General features: G+C 43.4%; 1 long non-coding RNA gene across 13 annotated transcripts; it reads right to left on the reverse strand.

The window, feature by feature from the left end:
* Window positions 1–1,096: 1,096 nt before the first annotated feature.
* Window positions 1,097–7,768, reverse strand: LOC125539154. 13 transcript variants are annotated; one of them, XR_007296696.1, is made up of 6 exons: window positions 7,272–7,767; window positions 6,913–6,999; window positions 4,803–6,834; window positions 4,313–4,655; window positions 3,614–3,880; window positions 1,097–1,612 (listed from the first exon to the last, which is right to left on the reverse strand). It is a non-coding gene; the product is annotated as an uncharacterized LOC125539154 (long non-coding RNA). The 13 variants fall into 13 exon arrangements; XR_007296697.1 differs by lacking the exon at window positions 1,097–1,612 and adding an exon at window positions 2,597–3,374; XR_007296693.1 differs by lacking the exon at window positions 1,097–1,612 and having other exon boundaries at window positions 3,376–3,880; window positions 4,803–5,392; window positions 5,868–6,834; window positions 7,272–7,768.
* Window positions 7,769–8,278: the final 510 nt, after the last annotated feature.

An 8,278-nucleotide genomic window follows, 5' to 3' on the forward strand; every position in this document is an offset into this window, starting at 1 on the left:
GTGTACAACCTCTTTGGTGGCGCCGAGTAGGCCTCGGCTTCGTCCGAGGAGTCGGTGAGGATGTTGCGGTTCCGGTGGAGCAGGTTAAGGCGGCGCTGCAGGGATGGAGCAGCCGCGATAGACGAGGCGATCGTCGGAGCAGCTCCTTGGAGGTGGAGGACGGGGTGGCTGAACCGGCGGGACGGCGAGATGGACGACGGATCCTCATCCGGGGAGGTGGACGAGGGGCGTCAAGCTGTTGCGCTGGACGATGTCGCTGGGGAAGAGGCTCCGGCTGGGCAGCGGTGACGTGCGGACGGAGGAGGGTGGGGTTTCACGGCTAGAGCGGAGAGGTTATGGCGGCCTGGGATTTCGAATGGCGAAAAAGGGGCGATGGGAGGGGGTGAAGCATGACTTAGGAACGCGCTTCTCCAAAATGTAGGGTGTGTTACAAAAGTACCCCCCACCGATTTGAACTAGCGGCCCTTTCAGCTCAGGGTTAGAAGGGGGATTTCACGTATCGGGATTTGGCAGCTGGAGGGAGTTTTCGCGCGCGTTGTAATTTCGGGATAGCAAGGCACGGGTTGTGAAGGCGCCAGTTTTGGGAGCACGATATCTGAATTTTCAGGATATAACAAGACGCGTGTTGAATTTTAGGGACAAGCCTAACGTATAGTAATACTAGTAAAACGTCTGTGCGTTGCTACGGGCTACAATGCATGTATATAAATGAATCAAACAAATGATAAGGTCAAAGCTGGATTTAGTATGTTAGGTGCACGTGCAATGCCATAAAACATCGCCTGAAGAACCTTGTCTTTGGAAGGTGCCCGTGTGCTACCATAAAAAATCCAAGGGTCTTCAAGCTATTCTTTTTTATGTCGACATAATTCATCTCCATCTCTCTCATACTCTGTGAAAACAAACATATATATAAAGACACCTTTTGTATTATCACGGGCCAAGGAAGATGATCCTTTCAGACTTCTCATGCCCTCTCAATAAAACAAGTTAAAATGTCCCTTTGTGGTCCATTTCACTTCATGATCAAGCACAAATGTGCAAATCCTTAATGTTTTTCAGTAGTGGAAGATTATTTTTCTTTAAGTTTGACAGCTTTGTTTAAATGATTATCATATCCTTTACAAGAACTGGAACCAGGAAATAAGAGGGTGGTTCCCCTTGACCTCTCAGTCCTGTCAATAAAACAAAATCGACCAAGTGTTCATGTGAATCTGCTTCTCGCCCCCGGTGCATCATCCTCGCCCTTCCAAAGCTTGCCATCAAATTCCGGCAATCATAAGTGACAACTCCCCGTAAAGTGCGGTACTCCGACTGGTTCTTCACGCCTTGAATAATTTTTATTGAATCTCTCCACCGCATGGGAGTGGATGTCCAATTTCGGAACTACTATCCAGACGATAAACAACAGCCGAACATCGGACGATGGTTGATCTAGCCGTTGGTCTCCACTTTCTCCAACGCATGCATGGCTGGATCAGTGCGATCGTGCACAAATCGGTTGCACATCATCGTGTGTATAGCAACACTCGTCCAATTTTCTGCTAACTTCAGGCCCATCATTAATGCTTCAGCTTCAATCGGTGGAATGTCCAATCTTGACCACTTGTACCTGCATGAATCAACGTGTTGCAACACCCGAGCTCCAGTGCTCTCTATATTTAAACATTTTGAAATTTGTGTTTTGAAGTTTCAGAAAAATGTGAATTTTTTTCCAGAGATACATATACACATCCCAAATACCCGTGGCAATTGTGGTAGTTATCTCGTTTTGTTTTTGGCTGTAGAAAAAAACAAATTTCTGATAGTATATAGGATAAAAGGGGAGTCATTCCTGTCAGAATTATATCTTTTTTATATCTAAATACAACGTATTTTTTCAGGTTTTTACCGGGCCTTAAGAATGTGTGTATGTATTCAAATATCTAGAGCAGTGAAGCCCGGTAGTTGCAGGCACTTTTCGCAATGAAGCCCCCAAATGAGTCACGAAGAATAGCCCATAGGCCCCGTTGCCTCCATCAGTGTGACACGAAGTGTTCTTGTTGAGCTACACACTGCCGAACGTAGATAAAGTCCATTTATGAACTTGGCGTCGGTGCACGATCCTGCAGAGCAATGGAGTTTGCAACTACGTACCGTCCTCATGCTCATCGATGAGTGAGCAAGGGGATCATATTTTTTTCCTCATGAAAATATTTCAACACTCCCACCACATAAACCAGAAGGAAACCATTAGAAGATCCTTGTTGTTGATTAGATTCCTTGCTTTTAGCAGTTTCCTCGTGTCAATTATCAAGTCCACCCACACTTATCCAAAGTACCAATAGAAAAAAATGCAATGATATTTGCTTTGTTGGAAATGGCTTGGGGCTAGTATATAACCATTTTTTAATAAACAAATATGGTAATTTGGATTATTTTTATTGAGATGAACAACTTCTGCTTTTCTTGATGCATGGCTAATTAGTCAGTGGTTTGTTACTTGAGATGATCAAGTGGATTATTAGTAGTTTCCAAACATATAAATGATGGCCATTATTACCACCTAGTCTATAGCATAGCTTCGACCTAGATTTGGATATATCAGTACGTTTTATTTGGTCACAATTATGATTTATAGATAGGCAGCTGCATGATTCAAAGATCAAGCGATTGTCATTTTCAACAATATAAATGGGGGGGGCTAATATTCATGTCAAGAATATAACAATGGGAGGGGTGAAGCTGACTCTAACAATAAGGCGATGAAGTCTACTTTAAACAAGAGTACATAGTTCTTTCCCACACTAATTGCCACAAAATTTCAGCATGTTGGCTCACCTGATTTATAAAGCATTTTCACACCTGACTCCTTGATCATGTCATTTATGAATAAAAAAATACATAAGTAACTCTCCGCTTCAGAATTGTACTTGGCAATTTGCCATTTTCTAAAATCATATGCTATTATGATGAACTACAAAAGGTGAAACAAATGTCTGTCCTTATTTTAAGAACCCTACACTTGATAAAGTATAGGAAATATCGAGATAATCATAAATTTAACTGAAGTTCAGGGATGCATAGGCAGCAGTAAGAATCAAGTGTGTTAACTTGAGGATCCCCATGTCTCTAAAGTAATAAATTTTAAGGAAGCGCCCTAGTGGGGAAAAAGATGACAGATCCTAAATGGCTGACAATTTAGTGGCATTATTCTTTGACAAACTCAAGGTAGCAGTACTATTTTTAGCAAGTTCATATGCAAAATCATTACAGTAGGTACCCTCGACATAGGTTGTAGGGAAAGTGCATATGTGAAATCATTACTGTACCTGTTCATACTTCATATATGGCAATGTCCTTGCTGTTAGTTAACTATGCCTAAAGAAAAGTGCCTAAGATATGAATCAGATTACCTGAATTAGTAGCTGGAAGAACTCTGCCATGTACTATATACAGCCTAATGTACCAGGTTGACACCTAAGAAATGGATATTTAGTGTCCATATTTCCCTATCTACAGTATAAGATAATACTAAATCAAATCAAAGGTCCCCGTGCGTTGCAATGGGATGAAAAAAAATAGAAACATGGATCCTTTGCTAAAAGAGAACATTATGCTCTCATCTTCATACCTGCTACCATGCTTCGCTTTCCTCCGGTGCAGTCTCCCTCTTTTCTCTCAACATCGCATGCTTCGCAACGGAGAAACACCAGATTCCGAGTGCCCTCGCCGTGCATCAATGACAGGTGCAATTTGGTTGAGCGAGGCAACTTTCTGCTCAATGACATGGGCTTTGGCGGACACCTTGAAGCATTTCGCACCTATGATTCCGCAGTTGTGAGCCTGGTGACGAGCTAGTCAGGAAGAGCCAAGCTCAGAATCATGAGCGCCTCCTCAACTATTAGAAAGCCTTCTCAGTTAAGTGCATAAAATGATATATAGAATGATAGAAGTGTCCATTACTAATAGACGTCAAGAGCATCAATTTCGCAAAGATGATACCCTCAAACTTTCGATAGATAAAAATCTGCAAATATTCCTTCAAGTCAAAGAAACTGTTATATTAAATTTTCTCATGGAGAGCTCACCACATGTTCTTCCATACTTGCTTCGAAAAGGCGTTTAATATGTAATCTGCATTAGACTAAATAATTTTCTATGTTGAGATTCCAAGTCATCTCCTAAATTTAAAGCCTAGACAATCTGTGAGATACTAAACGACTGAACTTCTTTGAACCTTGTACTCATACTACAGTAAAAAAAATTGCCCACATGATAAATTCTGACATTCGCTAGTGTGAAACGGAAAACAAAAGCTGCTGCTACATACCTTGACATACGGCAGCAACAACATCCAAACACAAACAGCGGGCACCTTCAGTGAGCAGAGCATGCAGCGTCTGGTCAGGGGAAGTGAAGAAACTTCACCATCATACAACGTTGTTGATGTACACGAACCAAGCCTCACAGGTTGTTTGCTCTAGGTCCATCTCTTTTGTAAATCTGAAATTGAGTGTAATTGTTGATCTTGGTCAATGAGAGGCAAGATCCATGGAGGGAGATTGGATATGTGGGTTAGAACTTGGTCTTGAACATGGTGTCGGGATGCTGTGGACGCAGTCATGGCGCAGCTGGTAGAAAGTCAATGAGGAATCATCCGCCGAGTCCTTGTCCTATAGACCAATGATTATTAGTAAAAAAATATTTCAACAACTCATTTTCTAGTGTTAGATATATACCGCAGTAAGAAAAAATATGCATAGATGTGGAAGAATATCCAATCTAAAAACTTAGTTAATTTGTAAACTATTAGTACTTACAACATGATGGGGTTGAAGTTCACGAAGTTGTTCGGCCTAAACGGCAAGCGGTATGGACAAGCGTGGATTTCTCGCCTGGGTTTCCTTTTCGAGCTCGGTGGCTGGAGGATCTCCATTAATCAATTGTCTCTAAGCGCAACCGGGTTCGCCTCCCGGTCACGGTCATATGAAGATCAAGATTAATCTCAAAACTCCTCAGTCATCACCATAAGTCTTAACAGAAAGAACACCATCGTACTTGAGGGCGCTGGGTCCACGGCGTCCTCGGTCTTCTCGGCCATGGGCGATGCCGACGGTGGGCTCCTTCCTGCCATAGCCCTCAGTGCGGCGGAAATAGGGTGATTGTGACAACATTTAATACGTATTTAAAATAGAGAAGCATTTGAGAGTAGATAAAAAAAGTAACAATTGCTATGGTTAATTGATTGTTATACTGGTGATATATACCTGAAGTCCTGAACCAACCCATGATATTGGTTGATGTCAAAAAAACATGATACGGTTAGTCTGCATCTTTGTTTCATTCCAAAAAGAAAGTTCAGATGCTTGTTTTTGTGACAACTTTGACATCTCCACAATGATGGATTTACCTTTTATGTGGCCAAAGCACTGTCAGAGTATGCATCATCTTATAATTGCACAAAAAGTATTGCGTATGTTAGAAGTTTGAATTAGGATTCAATCAAAGAACCTGGTAATAGCTGAACATAAATTAGGATAAAATTGCAATAATAATGGCCATCAATAGTTGCAACAGGAAGAAGAGGCAGATCGACAGCATGCAGGTTTACCAATAACAATGTTCACCAATAATTATTATCACCAACCATAGCTGTTTTCTGTTTGTAATAGGAATGTTTAGGAAATTAGAAGCACAAACTCGCCTTCTAACGCACATGAGCACACCTGCACATATGGTGCTTCCTTCTGGCCATTTTTTGGGTGGCTTGCTCTCATCCTCGAGGTACCAAGAATACGCACGGACCTTTTTAAATTCAGTCGCGCTCTTCATGAACTCTAGATCCCAATTTTGTCCAAAAGTGGATACGGGTGTAAAGGTAGTACCTGGGGTTGGGGCAACATCATATTCCTCCTCTGTCGTCTTCCCTAAACTCCTTTCTATTGGCAAAATTTGGACTGTAGCACTGCTTTCAATTGTCTGAAACCAACAAAATGTCTGCACAACATTCCCATATGCCTGAAAATATTCTGGACGTGCACACTTAACTTCACATCCAGTTTCACTGATGCACCTAGACACAACCAAGGACATTGATTTGAAGAACTCGTCTTCAAACTTTCTGTATATCTCACTTGTGTAAATTTCACAATCTTCAATCTCGAGATGCCCCCAATTGTTTTTTCATTGTTTCTGTTGGCAAAAATGGATGAGGTGCTTTGAGATTCTTGATGAAAATCATAAGAACTGGATTGATCTCACTGTGTGAGTTCCACTGCCTCTTCTCTTCACAAATTGCAGACAGAGGGTGATTTTGCTCGTTGCTGAATATGCTCACATACCAACCTGCTTTGCATGGAGGAGACACATCCTCGCCTTTTTTCTGTTTTGCACGAAGAAGAATTATCATTGTCCCTCTTAACCTGCACACCGAAAACCAAACAAGACAATGACAATCCTAGCTACAATATAAATACCAAGCAATTTCAAAGCATGGAAAAAATTCAAGCGCAAGACCATCATGGCGTGGCTGGGGAAACGACAAGAATATAGTTGTACTACAATTTCAAGCAAGACGCTATGTAACTGATCTAGCACCAGCACACAATTTTGTGCATCAACTGGTAACGTGCATGCCCTCATCTCGGCTTTCCATGATGAATTCCAAAACCATCCTCCAAAGCAAATAGCTTATACTGTCCGTACGCTTCTTGGCATGAATCAAATGGCATGCCTTCTACAGGAGCAAAAGTGTCGACCGAGTGCTTGCCTTCAGAGTTTAGAAGACATCTTCCAATCGAGTTCATCTTGCTTGGGGTTGCTCTGGTCGCAAGTCCAGTTTGAATCCAGTTCCTGAACCAAAGAATCAACCGTCAGATCGTGTTTGGAACTGAATTTTAGCAGGGAGGGAAAGGGGAGAGGAGCACTCACGATTGTCGAATCAGCAGCATTGCAAGGCAAGATATGCACTCAGTGTTCTGAAAATCTGCAGAACAGATCATGAAACATAAATGTACCCTGCATACAAAAGACCAAGATCAATAAATGTGTAAAATTGAGAACCACCAAATCTGATTCAAGCACAAAAGAACAAGGGAGAGCTTATGCTATCCTGCTGCTAGGCCACGGTCATCGCCGGGGAGCACCCCATAAAGGACTACCGCAACACATCCGCAAACCTGGCCCTGTCGCTGTTCTCCATGTCCGGGCCAGTCGGGGGAAGGGAACAGAGATGGAGGAGGGAGAAGGGAGAGGAGAGAAGAGGGGGAAGGAGGAAGGGGTGGAGATACCTGTGATAACGGGGAAGCGGCAGTGCGGGACGGGAAGAGTCGCCGCCAGCGGGCAGGATGAAGAGCTGGCGGCTCCAACCCTAGCTTGCGCGTGAGAACTGCATCCATCGCACACAACCAGGCCATCCATCATCTACCGTCGTGCTCCAGCGAGCCGGCGACCGAGGGTTGCCTGGAGCAGAGGTGGAGGCGACCAGAGCCGGCGGCGGCGCGGCGCCAAGGTTGGTGCGACGGCGAGGCGGCGGGGCAGAAGCTGCAGGAGACAGCGGCGGGGACCTCGAGGCCGAGCTCAGGCCATGGCTTCCCTGGTTCCAGAGGCCGTGGCGGCGCCGGACGCAGCGGCGGGGCGAGGAGGAGGCCGGCTGTCGGGGAGGCAGGAGCTCCTCGTCCCCTCGATCCAGATCGGGATCGAGGAGGGAGCAACAGGGGCGCGAGGGAGCGGGCAATAGGTTTAGGTTTTTTTGTCGCTGGTTGTCTTTTTTCGTTGGTTAACCATAGTAGGTCTATTTTTTTGTACGTGGATGGATGCGGGTTAAGGCTTCAGGAGAAGGTTTTTTTGGTTTCTGATGGATAAGTTAGAGGTGGGAGGAGGTATAAAAAAACCAAGGAAGGTGGGACGAAAATTGACCGGCGGAGACTACCAACTGCTCCATTAGAAGTAGAGATTATACTTGTACGTATCAAATCAATTCGCACTTCCCTCAACCAAAAAGAAAACGAAAAAAATAAAACTATTCACACTACACAAAGAGAGAGTCTTGCCCCGTTTTACTATACAAATGATATTCAAAGCTACTCCCTCCTTCCATCTATATAGGGCCTAATGCGTTTTTCGATACTAACTTTGATCAAATATTAGAGCAATGATATATGACATGCAACTTACACAAAGCACACCGTTAAATTCGTTTGTGAAAGGTTCTTTCAATGATATAATTTTTACATTGTGCATGTCATGTACTATTAATATTGTCAATAGTCAAAGGCGGTCTTAAAAATCTCATTAC

This window comes from Triticum urartu, chromosome 2 (assembly GCF_003073215.2).
Source record: "Triticum urartu cultivar G1812 chromosome 2, Tu2.1, whole genome shotgun sequence".
Taxonomy (NCBI): domain Eukaryota; kingdom Viridiplantae; phylum Streptophyta; class Magnoliopsida; order Poales; family Poaceae; genus Triticum; species Triticum urartu.